This window comes from Myotis nattereri (assembly GCF_964212035.1).
Source record: "Myotis nattereri genome assembly, chromosome: 3".
Classification (NCBI taxonomy): Eukaryota; Metazoa; Chordata; class Mammalia; order Chiroptera; family Vespertilionidae; genus Myotis; species Myotis nattereri.
The window spans coordinates 188,239,529-188,252,308 of record NC_138077.1 but is presented as its reverse complement, the minus strand read 5'-3'; the positions used below and the strand labels follow the sequence as shown (position 1 = coordinate 188,252,308).

General features: G+C 49.3%; 1 protein-coding gene across 17 annotated transcripts in view; it reads left to right on the top strand.

The window, feature by feature from the left end:
• The window catches only part of ERI3 (ERI1 exoribonuclease family member 3), a 132,532-nt gene that overhangs the window by 44,570 nt on the left and 75,182 nt on the right, over window positions 1–12,780 (top strand). The gene's annotated exons all lie outside the window — the stretch shown is intronic.

The following is a 12,780-nucleotide window of genomic DNA, read 5'->3' as shown; positions in this document are numbered from 1 at the left end:
AGGTTAAGTAACTTGCCCAAGATACACAGGGCCAGGATTCAAACCCAGGCAGTCTATCTCCAGGGCCCTTTCTCTTAACCATTATACTGTGTTATCCTCTTTTTTTTTTTTTTTTCCTTATCTGGGATACTAGGCCCTGATGATTCAACTGAGAGCCAAGTGTAGAATGAGAGAGGGCTACTTCTAGGAAGCTGCCCAAGTCACCCGTCTCCTCTGTTCTCCTTTGTCCCATTGCTTTTCCTCCTTTGTCTCCTGATCCTGGAAGACAAAACTGGTTCCTTTGCTGGGCAGACACTTCTGTGTCTTGTCTGTCCTCATGGATACCTGGCTTCAGACAGCCCCCAGGGAACTAACGTGGGGTGGAGGTGGGAGGGGCATTGTTTGCTGAGGATTGATAGAATCGATAACTCTGTGTTCTTTGTGACTGATGGTGGCGGCAAAGCATTGTGTGTGTGTGTGTATGTGTGTGTGTGTTTATATACGAGCATACACGCGCATGCACCTATGCTTTTGAGCATAGCATGGGGTATTAGTGGGGAGTTGGGAGTAGCGGTTCTGGAGTGATATTTTCTACCAAATTAGGCATTATTTTCTCACCAAGGTCCTTTTTATGCCTTTTGGATACTGGGCATTGAGGCAAAGTTGTGCACCCAGCTTGGTGGGTGTCAGGCCTGCAATTGGATACCAACTCTCTAGGTGAGACAGGAGGAAGAAAAACAAGCTCAGGTCACATAAACACCCACACACCTCATCTCCCACATCCTTAGCTCATGTACACACACTGGCTGCACACCTCCAGGTTTGCACACACAGCTCCCAGAGCGCCAGGGGATCTTTGTGCTCCCCGATGACATTCATCAGTCAGGGAAATTATACAGGTGGGGCTGGTATGAATCAGAGGCGGGCTCCATGGAGAAAGGAAGAGGAAGGCTGTTGTTCTTGTTTAAGGTGTCCTGGCAGCTTTGAGCACTTGAAGCAGAGAAGGACTTAGTGGAGCTCCATAGCACAGGAGAAGCTGTTTGGGGTCAGGCAGAGTGCAGGCTAATACCAGACTTCTGAGGCTCCTGTGGTCCACTCCAGAGGCCTGGTTCCTCCAGGTAGCCTCCTGGGGCTCCCACTCCTCTAGTGGTTTTCTAGTGGTCTTTGGCATGTTCATGTCACACAACCCACATTTCAGAATCTTTTGTGGCATGTACATACACAGGGTGGGGCAGAAGTAGGTTTACAGCTGTTCGTGTGGAAAATAATACAGTAATTAATAAATAACAATACAGGAATAAACTCTGTGTTTCATGTTCTCACAATACGAACAGCTACTTTTGCCCCGTCCTGTATGTGCATATGACAATGTTCCTGGGCATTGCCGAAACCGGTTTGGCTCAGTGGATAGAGCGTCGGCCTGCGGACTGAAAGGTCCCAGGTTCGATTCCGGTCAAGGGCATGTACCTGGGTTGCGGGCACATCCCCAGTGGGGAGTGTGCAGGAGGCAGCTGGTCGATGTTTCTCTCTCATCGATGTTTCTAACTCTCTATCTCTCTCCTTTCCTCTCTGTAAAAACTCAATAAAATATATTTTAAAAAAAAAAAAGAAAAAAAAAAAAAAAAAAAGAAAATGTTCCTGGGCATGAAGTTGGGGACTATGTGGCTGGGCCCCCCTAGGCTTGGAGTCTGGCCACTTTGGCGTGCAGTAGCAGTTCAGCCCTTGGCATGGTGGGCCCTGGCAGATTTAGGTGACTCCGGAGGCTGCTCTGTATCTTCACAAGAAATGATGTAATCAACAAGGTGTGATCAAGTTTGGGGATTGGGTTGTTCAATCTAAGCATCTATGAAAGGGAACCACATTTTCATGAGTACATAACCATATGTCATTCGGTCCTCCTACCTTCCCTGGTTAGGAGGTAGTATCCCTTTAAAGCTGAAACGAACACACAAAACAAAATTAAAAACTGAGGCTCAAATTGGTAGACTCACAGGTAGGCAGAATTGAATTCTGAGACCATATAACATCCAAAAAGAAAAAAGGGGTTGGGCAGACTTGGGACGCTGGCTTGGGTTTGGATTGGGAAAGCCGTGAAGCTCTGAAAGAGTGTGCAGGAGGAAGCAGGTGTCAGGTGGCGGGGGTTGGGGGAGGAGAGCACTGTGCTGCCTTTTAGAAGCAGGACTCCGCATAACTGCTGGGAAGGCTCTTAATTAAATGTGTAACAAAATAAAAACAGCCAGAGAGGAAACCTAAGTAGTGCTGCGTGACGGCGCACAGCTTATCCGCGTTCCTGGAACCTCTCGTCAGATGGCTCGTCAGAGCCCTCACCTTTTCATGCGCCTGGTAAAGGCTGATGATGAGCCTGACAAGGGTGGTGTTAGACTGACACCCACAACTTGTTAGTATGTGGCTGACTTCTTATTTTGACATCCATTTTCAGATTTAACTAACTCTAAGGAATTCAGGAAATATTTCCATTTCCCACTCTGGTTTCCCAGAGACATGGCTCCTCACTGCTGTCCTCCCTCTCTCCCAGCCCCCGCTTCCCCCAACCAGCGTCACGTCACTTTTGTTGGAAAGGGCCTGATTAGTGAAGCACTGAGAAATGGGAACTGAAGTGGCAGCAGAAATCCCACCGGAGAAAAGAAATCTCCCGTCCTGACAAAACCATTTTGTGTCCATCTTTTGTCAAAACTGGACGAGTTGATACTTCAGGTTTATGTGGGCTTTGATGCTGTAGTCACAGTTCCTGCTTAGGCAGGTGTTAATTTAGTAAGTGCTGATTTAATTTTCTTTCTAAACATGTTTAAGATACAGCACTTGTTCTGGCATTGGTCCCTGGTAGCTGGCTCTCACTACCTGAAGCTCCTAATGGGGTTTAACGTTCTTTCACCAGTTTCCTCTCTTCTCTTCTTACCTAGGCAGGAATGTCTCTATAAAGGGGTTCCATCTTTGGCATGGTGGGAGGGTAGGACCCGTGCAGAGTGGGGAGGTGCCACCGTTGAGGAACTCAGATTTTAGCCTGTAGCTTGAAGATCTGGATTCACCAACTGAACAGCACAGAGTGACCAGAGTCTTTCCCAGTGGCCTGTGAGTCTGAGAAGGGGGGCAGGTCAGGAAGAGAGAAGGGTAGGGTTGAGGGTGAGAATGGAGGGGGTAGGGAAGAGCTGCCACAAAGGAAGGCCTGGCCCTCAGTGCAGTCTGGGAAGAGGACCTTTGGAGAGGATCCAGGTAATGAGACTCAGCTCTGGTGGAGCAGAGTCTAGGGCTGCTCAGAGCCGCTGCAAGGACCCTCATCTAGCTCAGCCTCAACTCTGGAATTGAAAGTGTCAGTGCTGGGCTGCCTTCCTCATGAGGGTGCATACTACACCTTTCTGATGGTGCCTGTGCAGTTGTGGACCTGGAACACTTCAGGTTTCAGGAAGTGGAGATCAAAGATACTTGTTCAGATTGCTCAACTTTATTTGGGGGACATGCACTCAGGGGACTATTGAGGGTGCCCTCACGGCTGCAATCAAGTGGCCAACACTATTGAAGAGCTACAGTCACCTGGAGTGAAGTCCCATAGTGATGGAACCACACACTGGGAGAGAACTGTGGGACAGTGACCGTCCTGTGTGTGTGTGTTGGGGGGAAGTGTAGGATATAGACAAAAGGTTGGGACTTCTTGGCATCATTCAGCTGAGTTGACCACTTCATCCTTCTTGAAATGCTCTTTATCTTTACTTTTCTGTGTCTTCCTTTCCTCTGGCTTTTCCTTCCCAGTGTCTTATGGATGCTTTTTCCTTTTTTCTTAAATTTTGTTTCTTAAATATTGGTATTTCTTTGATCTCTGTCCTGGCTGTCTTTTCTTTTTATTCTGCACACTCACACTTACCAGAGTGATCTCACCTTTTGCCGTAGCTTCAAGTATCCTCTGTATGCTGATGTCTTATCATCTTTTCTGCAACTGAGAAATGGAAACTGACATGGCAACAGAGATCCCACTGGAGAAAAGATACTGTTCCATCTGCCATCTGAACTCCAAACCTTCATATCCAGCTCCTATTCTCTGTCCCCACCTACATGTCCACAGGCCCCTAAAAGCTCAAGGCTTATCTTTCTCTCAACACTAGACCTCCAACATTCCCTCAGATGGCGACTCAGTAGCTCTGTCAGAAGCCTGAGAATCATCCTTGATTCCTTTCTCTGGCCATAACCAATTAATTGCCAAATCCTATTGAGTCTTCCTCCCAGAGCTTTCTCAGAGTCATTACCTTCTTTCCATCCCCATTTCCACTGCCCTAGTTAAGGTCACAATATTCTTTGTGGCTTATTAAATGTCTTTTAATTAGTCTTTTTTCATTCCAGTCTTGCTTCTTTTCCAGCAGATTGTGTCACACCCCTGCTTAACACCCTCTCCTTTGTTTGCACTGAGTGGCAGAGCCTTGGGATATTCTCTGATTTTTTTGGCTGCTGGTACCTGGTCTGGGGTCGGTGGAGGTCTGGATTGTTAGTTCATTTTGATGTGGGGGCATGGTTGGCCAGGAGGTGTGGTGGGGCAATTTGGACTGAGAGCCTCCTCCCAGAGCTACAAATGAATGAATCCTCAGATCTGTTTTAAGAAAACCACTGCCAGGCCCTGGCTGGTGCAGCTCAGTTGGTTCGGCATCTTCCTGTGCACTGGAAGGTTGCCCATTTGATTCCTGGTCAGGGCATATGCTAGGGTTGTGGGCTCGATCCCCAGTAGGGGGCTTGCAGGAGGCAACAGGTTGATATTCCACTCTCACATCTCTCTCTCTCTCTCTCTCTCTCTCTCTCTCTCTCTCTCTCTCTCTCTCTTCCCACCCCTTTTACTCTCCCTTCCTCTCTCTCTCAAAATAAATAAGAAAATCTTGAAAAGTATTGCTTTGGGCACTCGGTATGTTTGAAAGCATGCGGAGGTGGAGCCTCTGAGCATGCGGGGCTTCTTATCATGTCATTAAGCCCATGAGAGCCTTGCCCCTTGCTCATGGGTGTGCCAGGGGGTCCCAGCACTGAGCTATGATTAGCAACCTGCTGGGGGAAGGGGCTTGAGTAAGAACTCCCTGGCAGTCCTGACTTGTCTTATTTCCTGATACTTTTATCTGTCACTGCAAGCGCTTGGGCTCTCCTCCTGAACTAATTAAGTTTGCATGTGTTTAGACACATTGCCAAATAGGGCTTAGCAAAGCGGAACTGAGCTACATCTCTTTCTGAGTAGAGAAGGAAGGGTATATGCATGCTTCCCCATGAGGGCCTGGGAGAAGCGCGGATGACATGGAGTGGGTGTGTGTACAGATGATAGGCATTATGCCCTGGCCCTCCTAGGGACACAGCAGGCCTGCAAAGCAACCTTCTGATTGGTTGGCAGGGCAGGTGAGAGAACAAGAACCAGCTCTCTAAGTGAATTGGGCATTCTGAGAGGGCTGAGGATGGATAGAGGGCCGGCGCTGAGGTATGATTTTTCTCCCAAGCACAAGCAAAACTGAATGTCAGGTTTAGTGGGATTTGCAGGGGAAGTTCATAGGGCTATGTGCTGTTTGCTCCCAGCCTGAACCTACCTAGGCCTAGAGCCACCTGTTTGGCCAGCAGAGCGCAGGTGGCCTTCTTTCTGAGGCTGTGAGAAGTACAGTAGAGACATGAACAACCATAGGCCCAAGTTTTCCTTTTTGCCTACAAGACCCCAGTTCCCCTGCTCAGTCTCATGATCCTGTGAGATGGTACCAGGTGGAGATTGAGAGGAGGAGAGTGGTATTGCCCAGAATCCCCCTACCCTGGAGGTGGGGTTCAGCCAAATGGATCACCATAGTGAGATGATGGCTGACAGTATGTTTTTGTGTCAGACTGATTTTCCTTGGTGCTGGGTGGCTTGAGTTCTGAGAGGCACTGTGTCAGAACATACGTGGGTCCTGTCCAGACAGCAGATGTGGGGCATTACCACACTGGGGACTCCTCTGAGGTAGGGAGCGAGGGTATTTTCTACAGAAGGCAGGAGAGCCAGCTGACAGCCATGGTCAAAGCCTCAGTCCTATAGCTCTGAGGCCAGTGGGTCAGCTTCTTGGCCATGAAGAGGCTCAGTCAGGCCAGGCTCCCAGTGCACACAGAGTGTGTGCGTGTTGTGGGGTGGGGGGGTGGGGGGGGATTTCTGGAGGTTGTATAGGAATTCTGGGCCTTTGAGCTGCAGCCAAAGCCCAGAGAGAACAAGAACCAGACCTTCTGCCCTCCCTTCAGCTTCCCTAGAGCCCTCTCGTCAGCAAAGGTGCATCGGGTTAGCCCCAAGAAGGCAGCTTGAGTTGATGGGGTCATGTTTCAGCTGCAGCTAATCCAAGTCACTCGATATAAATCTGTCCCTGCTGCCTCTCCTCTCCCTCCCATCCCCAACCCACAGACAGGGAAATGAATCCTGGCCCTCACCCTGAATACATCATGGCAGGCTTGCCTCTAATGAGAGAGGGCCATTCATTGTGGGTTGAAGCTCCCTGCAGAGCCTGGGATGCCATTAATTAAAGAAAAGCCACCTGAAGCCAGTCGTGCGGTACAGCCTGCCACATGCTCAGATGGAGTGGTGGTGGGGTAGCCTCGTTAGCCTGACAGCTCCTTGGGCCGAGAGTTCGTGAGCTTGGAGGAGCGAGGTGTGCCCCGCCTCCACCTGAGCGCTCACATGCCTGGCCGCCAGCATCCTCACAAAGGCATGAGACCCACCCCCCTCCACCTGCACAAGTCTTGGGGCCTGGAACTGGTGTAAAGGGGCTCCTGGTTATGGGCTTGGCCGGGGACTATCTGTTTCTCATGGACAAGGCCCTAGGGCAAGAGCAGGTTTCTGTGGAGGCTGAGCAGGCTCCTGGTTTCCTACCTGTGTTCCCTTCCACTCTTCTCCATGTCCCTGGCACTACAGGTCAACAGGCAACTCATCTTGCTTCTTTCCCTCAGAGTCTGAGTTTGTGGAAGTTGATCTGCTCTGGGAGGACTTTGGGTCTACAGGGACACTGGGGGAGATGTTCGTTGTCTCCCTGGCAGACAGAGCCTCTGATGTTCCACCTTCTGGGCACTTGTAGGCTGAAGGGTGAAACTCCAGTGGCAGCCTCATCTCACCTCCTGGGAAAGTGTTAGAGGGTCAAAAGAACTTCAGTGATTATAGGAATCCCTGGAATGGAAGTTTGTCTCAGTTACAATCCCAATAAAAGATAAAGATATTTGTGCCCAAACGGTGTAGCTCAGTGGTTGAGCATCGACCCATAAAACAGGAGGTCACAGTTTGATTTCCGGTCAGGGCACATGCCCTGGTTGCAGGTGTGATGCCCAGTAGGGGGTGGTGCCAGAGGCAGCCGATCAATGATTTTCCCTCGTGACTGGTGTTTCTATCTATCTCTCATGCTCCCTTCCTCTCTCTGAAATCAATAAAAACATACTTTTAAAAAATTTAAAGGTAAAGATATTTGTATAGTAAATAATCAGGCTTTGAGATGTTTTGGCAGTGGGAGCCTCATGCTTCAGTCTGCTGGAGAGCTGCTTAACTGATCCTGAGGCACGTGCTGCTGCCTAGGTTCTGGTCCCTGGATTTGCATCTGGAGCTCCCCTTGACCATCTGTGAGGATCTCATCGCCTCCTCTTTGCTGGCAGCAGGGGCTGTCGTTGCTGAGACCTTTGTTGTAGCCCAGAGTTGGGGAAACTCAGCCAGTCTCTGCCTGGGTTGTCAAGAAGACAGATTGGTCTTGTGTCTGTGACTCTTCAGAGCAGTCTTTGGAAGTCTGGTTCTATGCTCTGTGGCAGAATTTGACAGACAGGCTGCTCAGAGAGCCTCAGAAACAGTTGGGGCCATGGCTTCACCATCCGATCCGACTCTGCATCCCTAGAGCTCGCCAGGTACAGAATAAAGGTTGAGTGGGCCTCCCATCAGGCATGACACTAGGACTTGGGCTGCACTCTTGTGATTTGAACATTTTTGGATCTCTCGAGGCCCTGCCACTGGCTTGGGCCCTTGGCAGATAGAGAGTGAGGCTGAAGGGCTTATGCTCTGAACTCAAGAAGGTGCCACTATTGCTCTCAGAAATTTTTTTCCTTCAGGTGAGATATTTTTGTGTTTTTTTAAAAAACTCTGTATGACTCTTGAGACCCAATTAAAAAAAAAAACTTTCTAGAAATTAAGATATGAAATAATTATAGTGGAGTGCATGAAGTATAAAAATGTGAAGTGTACAGCTCGTTATATCTTTATACACATACACACCTGTGTAACCACCACCCAGATCAAGATGAAGCTTTTCTATCATCCCGGAAAGTTTCCTTGTGCCCCTCTCAGTAATGCCTTCCCCCTGCAAGGTGACCACTGTTCTGACATCTATTACTTTTGCTTATTTTCCCTGTTCTTGACATTCATATAAATGGAATCATACAAAATGTACTCTTTTGCGTCTGGTTTTCTTTGCTCAACATAACGTACAAGAGATTCATCCATGTTATTTTATGTATCAGTTCAACCTGTGTAATATTCCATTGTGTTACTGTACTAAAGTTTATCTATTCTCCTTTTGTTGGAGTGCCTACCTTCTTTAGTCCTTGAAAACATATTTGTTGAATGAGTATGTGAATGTTCAATCTGATATGAGAGTCTTCCTAGGCCTGTCACCTTGTCCCAATCCCCCGCATCTTTTAAAGCCTAACTCCAGTGCCTTGGGCATATGTTCTTTCTTGTCTCTTCTGAAATCCACTCTGGACTCCCTCTCCTCTGAACTCCTGTGAATAGGGAGAGGCTGGGCTGACCCCAGGCCTGTGAAGGGCCTTTGAGCCATACTGACCCATTTATTTATTCTGTCAGCAGATGTTTATTGAATGTGCATTAGATGCCTTGCACTGTTCTAGGTAGGGGAATGCAGCAGTGATCAAATAGCTCAAACTTCCACAGTATACTCCCTTCATGGAGTTCATGTTGCCCTGCAGGCAGCTAGCACTGTCCTCTGCCTCTTGGACCCAGATGCCAGAGAATCTTAGTCTTGTCCCGGCTGCTCTGTCCTGTGGGATTCTGCAGGAGCCACGTGGCCTTGGCCCTTGCCACCTTGCCAAGGCCTCTCTGGGGCTTATGGGCTTTGGTCTCCCTTTTGTGCTGCTGCTACTGCTTGGCATTGAAAGGGTTTCTGAATATTGGTGCTTCCCTTCCACTGGCCTGGAGTCTGATTCCCTCTGTAAGGGGAGAGAATTAATCTCCAACTCTCCATGCCTGTAAGGTGAGTGACCTCTGTTTTGTCAGCGCTTGCCAATCTGTCCTCTAATTCCCAGCCACAGTAATGGAGACATTACTTTGTGCTAAAGCAAAGCACCAGTTCTTTGAGCGCAGATGCCGCACCAGTCCAGGCACTGGGAACAACAGGGAAGCTCTGTGGGGATCTCCTCACAGGTGCTCAGGCACCTGGAGGCACCTGGGATTTGGCACCTGAGCAGCCTTGGTACTGAATTGTGGTTGACAGATTCAAGGAATCTGCTCTCATATTCTCCCTGACCACCATCTGTGCCAGAGGGGCAACTGCGTCAGTGTGGTCTGAAATAGATTTCTTTTGTCAGGCTCCTAAGAGCACGCAAGAGTCTGTGAACACCCCAGAAAAGAAGAAGAGCCAGGGAGCAAGGGTCTTGGAAGATGAAGGCCAGGGAACTCCAAGGCTGTGGCTAGCATAGTGGCCCAGGGTTCAATGATCTGTGGACTCGGGCTCAGCTCTGTAGGGCTTTTGGAACGATGGCTGTGAGTGGCTGGGATCAATTCCCAGTGTCCCAGGCTAAAGGGTGACACGACTCAAACTTGTTAGTTCTGTAAAACTGTTTCTTCCAAAGCCTGCAAGGATGTTGGTTTGGGGAAGAAAGCTAGCCAGCCCAGAGACTCCCGGGAGCCTGACAGGCCTTTTTCTCTGCGATTCTTTCTTGCAGGCAGCCTGAGGCAGCCTGTCTCTTTGTTAACAGAGTGACAGCAATGTGACACCATGGAAATAATTACTAACAAATCACGGTGCTGACTGCAAACAGCTCTCTGTCTTCAGAGGCATGTCAGGGTGCATTAGAGCAGGACTGGAGGAGCGGCAATGTGGGGGCTGAGGCGCAGCCCGCACTCCGACAGTCTCCTCCTGTTCCCCCTCCCTGACCCCTTTCTGCTGTGACTGACTTGCCTGCTTTTTCCTACTGGGTCAGCAAAGGGACCAGCTGGATAAGTGGCATGTGGCTAGTCTCGCTTCCTCTGGGAGGGTAGGTAAGACTCCTGTCTTTACTAAGGAACTCCTAGGTAGTGATAAGATCCAGGGATTTTCCCACTGTGGAGCCTCCAAAAGATGGAAGCATACTCCATTTCTGATTTACTCTCTCCATTTGGGACCAGCTTCATCTGCCAGTGGTTTTGGGGGTGACATCGTATTTTCTGCAGCTGGATTCAGAATATGGGAGGCGCCTTGCATGTCAGTGTTGGTTCAGCTACCTTCCCCCACCAGCCCTGGTTTCCTCTTTACTTGCCGTAGTCAATTTTTGGTAAGTCGACTTTGTCCATTCCCTCTTGGTTAGCAGAGTGATTGCTCTGACTGTCAGGGCTGTAAATAATGTTCCTGGCGTGTGTGACTGGAGGCAGCTGTGTGGGGTGGGGAAAGGAGTGGAAGGAGAAGCAGCACTCCGATGGCTCCCTAGCTCGCCCCCCTCCCCTCTCATACAATATTTATCCAGGGATGGGAGTCAGATGCAGCGACCTCAGGGGTCACCCAGTTAAATAGCTTCTGAACCTCCCTGCATTCTAATTGCTGCAGTTGTCCTTTGCTCTGGAGACTTCTCCTCCCCATTGTCTGCTGAGGCACACACTAATGGCTGTCCTCCCTGGCCCTGCTGGGAGGCATGTGTGTATGGGGGTGGGGTGAAGGGCTCATTGCTACCTTCCTTTCCCCAGGGATAAGGGAATCTAGGGCCTATTAACAAGTGGCTTTAGCTAGGAGGAGCACAGAACCCTGCCTCCCCCTCACTTCCTCCCCATGCTGTCCAGAGGAGGTCCAAGCCATGGGCTTGGTTAATGGGGCCAAGAGGCTTCACCCATTTCTAACCCTAGTGACTCCTCTGTAGGGGGACAGACCCTTGAGTACTCAGTAGAGTACTATGTTCATCATCCTATGTTCCCATGGTCCCACATTCAGGGTTTAGAAACCTCTTATTTTTATTGATTTCAGAAAGGAACAGAAAGGGAAAGAGATGGAAACATCAATGAAAACAGAGAATCATTGATCAGTTGCCTCCTGCACGCCCCACACTGGGGATCGAGCCTGCAACCCTGGCATGTGCCCTGATCGGGAATCGAATTGTGACCTCCTGGTTCATAGGTTGACGCTCAGCCACTGAGCCACACTGGCCGGGTGAATATGCTGTATTTTGCCCAAAGATTGGCCACATGCAAGTCTCTTTGGTCCCCTGGAGGTTGGTTTAGGTGATTGACGATGGTAGCAGGTATACCCCATTTGTTCATTTAAGAGGACATGTGCCACATGTCTTCACCTGGACCTTGTAAATGTCAGTTACCCTCCACTGCAGCTCTTTTCTTCTAAAGAGCACTGTTGGAAACTGCCATTGAAGGTGCTAAACACTGCATATCCTGGAAACACTGGCATTTCAGCAGTAGCCTCAAGTTAGGCCCTGTTGAGACCTGCTCTGGGCCCAGTAAAACTGTGCTGGGAACTGTAGGGACCGCCAGGTGACCAGGGCAGGAAGAGCAGTCTGTGCATAAGCACCCACAGGCTAAGTGAGGTAGAATATTAGTATGCTACAGAGAAGATACAAAACAAATACTATGAGAAAGAACCCAGAGGAGCATAGTGGAGACACCGAATGGGTGGTATTTTCTTAAGCAGTAAACTTTTTTAAAAAACAAGACTTGAAAGAAAGCCCAATATTACAAAATATACAAAAGCCAAGTTGTCCTGGTTGAAGCTGGGGCAAGTCCATTCTTCCTCCTTCTGCCCCAGTCCACAAAGTAGCCTGACATCCCTCCTGGAACCCTAGAGCTCCATGGAGAACAGTTTAAAAACCACTGGCACGTTCTAATGCCCACCCAGAAGTGTGACTCACACATCTTGAAGGATTCAGGGGAGCTGGGATCAGGGCAGAGTAGATGAGCCAGGGGTTTAGAGGAAACAGGTGTGTCTTTGAGTATATTGGAGCAGAGGTCAGACTATCCCAGATCTTGAATGCTTGCAGGATGCCTCTCTGCAGAGCCTCCAGAGGGCAATGTAGGACCTACAAAGGCAGCCCAGGCAAAGGGTCAAGATGGCCACAGGCCAGGTAGAGACTAGTCGAGGATGAATGAGGTATCTTGGAGACAGCTCAAACTGCTAAGGAGCTCCTAATTTTCCTGGCCCAAACAGAATAAATAGTTCACCAGCTGAGACACTGACCAAAGTGCTCTGGAAACCTCCCGTCACCTGCTCCCCCTTTTCCCCCCACCTCACTCCCTGCTGCCTGCTGAGGCCTCTGCCTTACCATCTGGCCAGGTTCTGCGGGCACCTCAACACTTCCCGTGGTCACAACAGGTGGAAGAATTGCCCTGGGAGGAATCCTGGAAAGACACTTGTCTTGTTTCACTGGAGAGGGACTGGAGAGAGACAAGTTATTTGACTTCAGGGGAGTATTTGTGGCACTGGGAAGGTGCATGTTGTATTGTTCTGTAGGATGTTTGTGGCAGTGTGTGTGCTTCATGTGGTCATTTGTGTGGGCTCCATTTGTGTAGGAGAAATGTGAGTAGAGACAGTTGGCTGGCAAGTGAGCCAAAAAGCAGTGGAGCAGAGAGGCACTATATAT